General features: G+C 60.3%; 1 protein-coding gene across 1 annotated transcript in view; it reads right to left on the bottom strand.

The window, feature by feature from the left end:
• The window catches only part of TSPAN4 (tetraspanin 4), a 10,167-nt gene extending 8,666 nt beyond the window's left edge, over positions 1-1,501 (bottom strand). Inside the window, exon 1 of the mRNA XM_006761364.2 lies at positions 1,483-1,501. The gene's annotated coding sequence lies outside the window, so the exon portion shown is untranslated. The remainder of the gene's footprint in view (positions 1-1,482) is intronic.
• Between the last annotated feature and the right edge of the window lie 971 nt (positions 1,502-2,472).

Genomic DNA, 2,472 nt, shown 5'->3' with positions numbered 1-2,472 from the left:
GACCCGCCCCGCCCAAGCCCTGCACAGAGGCATTTGCTGGATAGCCTCAGGCAAAGGCTAGATTAGCACCTCCCTAGAGGACAGAAGTTCTTCCACTGCAGACACAGCTGATTCTCAATGCCAATTGGCTGGGAGGTCAATTCCTCCCAGTGATCCTACAGCAACCAAGGCATAGCTACACCAAGATTGTGCACAAAGCCCACAAGGGGGTGCACCAAGAGTGTCCACCTCAGGTAACTGGGGAGGCTGAGCCACTGGGCCCTACAGGACACCTATCACACAAAGCCTCTCTATCAACACAGGGAAGCAGCCAAAATGTGGAGACAGAGAAACAGGTCACGAATGGCAGAAATGGAGGAAAGCAAATGATTGGATATAGAGTTCAAGGCCACCTTTATAAGGTTTTTCAAGAATTTTATGGAAACCGCCGATAAATTTAATGAGTCCTCAATAAGTATAGTGAGACCATGGAGGACATGAAAAAGGACCAACTAGAAATTAAGCATACACTGACTGAAATAAAGAATAATTTACAGAGATCCAACAGCAGACAAGAGGATCCCAAGAATCAAGTCAAAGATTTGAAATACAAAGAAACAAAACCCCCTGCTGTCCGGTGGGGCCTGGGGCGGCTCCGGACCGGAGCAAGGTAACACGTAGCGCCAGGGAGTGTAGCCCAACACGTCTTGGGGTTCCCACTCTCGAGCAGCCTCCTCTACCACCCACCCACACCGCCCCCCCGGGCTGGGCGAGGGCCGCGCTGGGACCCCAAAGCTCCTGCAGCTCACAGCTTGAGTGGGGAGGGCTGGGGAGGCAGGGGTCGGCATGGGGGACCCAACCTGGGGGGCCCAACGCGGGGGACCGTGCTTGAGGAGGCTGGGGGGAGGCAGAGCTTTGATTAAAAGCCAACCCCTGAGGAGTCAGGTGAGAGAGGGCAAGCGGGGAGGGTGTCCTGGGTGCGGGGAGGGCAGGGTGGGCTCTACCAGGCAGGTCTGGGAAGTTTCAGGCTGAAAGAGAGGGCCGGAGCCCTGGCTGTGTTGCTCAATGGTTAGAGCGTCAGCCCATGGTCACCGTTCAATTCCCAGTCGGGGCATGTACCTCGGTTGCAGGTTCAGTCCCCCGCAGGTTGGGGCACATGTGGGAGGCAACTGATGTGTCCCACATCGATGTTTCTCTCTCTCCACCCCCCTCCCTTTCACTCTCTAAAAATCAGTGGAAAACTATCCTCCAGTGAGGATTAACAAATAAAGTGAAAAATAAATACAAACGCCCGGCCCACCTGGCTGTGGCTGAGCATCGACCTGTGAACCAGAAGATCACCGATTCCATTCCCGGTCAAGGGCACAGGCTCGGGCTGTGGGCTCCGTCCCCACTGTGGGGGCAGGAGGCAGCCGATCCATGATTCTCTCTCATCACTGATGTTTCCATCTCTCCGCCCTCCCTTCCTCTCTGAGATCAGTAAAAAGAAAGAGAGAGAGAAGGGCCTGAGCGCTGGGGCTCAGGGGGATGACTGGGGACCCAAAGGCAGGCCCAGGGACGTGGGGCAGCCCCGTCCAGGCCCAGAGACCAGCCCGCCCGCAGCACCCTGCTCCTCCCCAGCCAGGGTGGCTGGCAGCCCTCCCAGGCCTGCCTCTGTGGCAGGGACAGCTGGCCACACGGAGCCCTCACTGGTTTGAAGCTCCACTACCTCCTTTGTGAAACTCGTGGTAATTTTTGAACCAAGGGCCCCAACTTTCCTTTGCACAAGCCCAGGCTGGAGGTCCGAGCCCGGGACTGTCCGGCAGCCGATCCATGGGACCCGAGCCAGGGTCTGGACCCGAGCCAGGGTCTCAGACACCCAGTGACCCGCACCCCCAGAACATGCACCTACGCCCCTTGTACCGAAGATGCTGGGCCAGAGGTGGGTGGGGACAGGGGCCCGGCTCCCAGGGCAGGGCCTCCAAGGACCAGGGCTGGGTGGTGCAGTGATGGGCAGGACTTCCACGGGCTCCCCGCCACGGCTTCATCACGCTGGGGCTCAGGCAGGGAGAGGACGGTGGGGGATCGGCACCCCGATGCCCTCAGTTCCATCTCCTCAGCCAGTGCTGTCCCAGCATCCCCCAAAAGTCCCGCCACCCCCACTCCCACCTACCAAACCCTGTGCCCATCACCCCAGGTGAGCGGGTGAGTCTGAGATGAAACTGCAAGACCCAGTCCGGCACCAGGGTCCGTTGGGGTGTGGACACCGGTGGGGGCTTCCCCGTGATCCTGTCCCCAAAGCCCAGCCCCTCCCCCACCACAGCCCCTTCCTGCAGCAGCAGGGGCTCCAGCAGAGCACACTGGGGAGGCAGCATCGGCTGGCACGGCCCCAGGCCCAGGCCCCGGCGAAGCCAGGAGGCAGCCAGACCTGTCCCCACTGCCCGGCCAGCGGTGACGTACCTGGGCTTGCCACGGGAAGTCAGGCGGTGTGCGGTGGCCCTGGGCCGGGCGGGG

The sequence above is a fragment of the Myotis davidii genome, unplaced genomic scaffold, assembly GCF_000327345.1.
Source record: "Myotis davidii unplaced genomic scaffold, ASM32734v1 scaffold3578, whole genome shotgun sequence".
NCBI classification, from domain to species: Eukaryota; Metazoa; Chordata; class Mammalia; order Chiroptera; family Vespertilionidae; genus Myotis; species Myotis davidii.
This window is presented reverse-complemented; position numbering and strand designations above follow the sequence as displayed.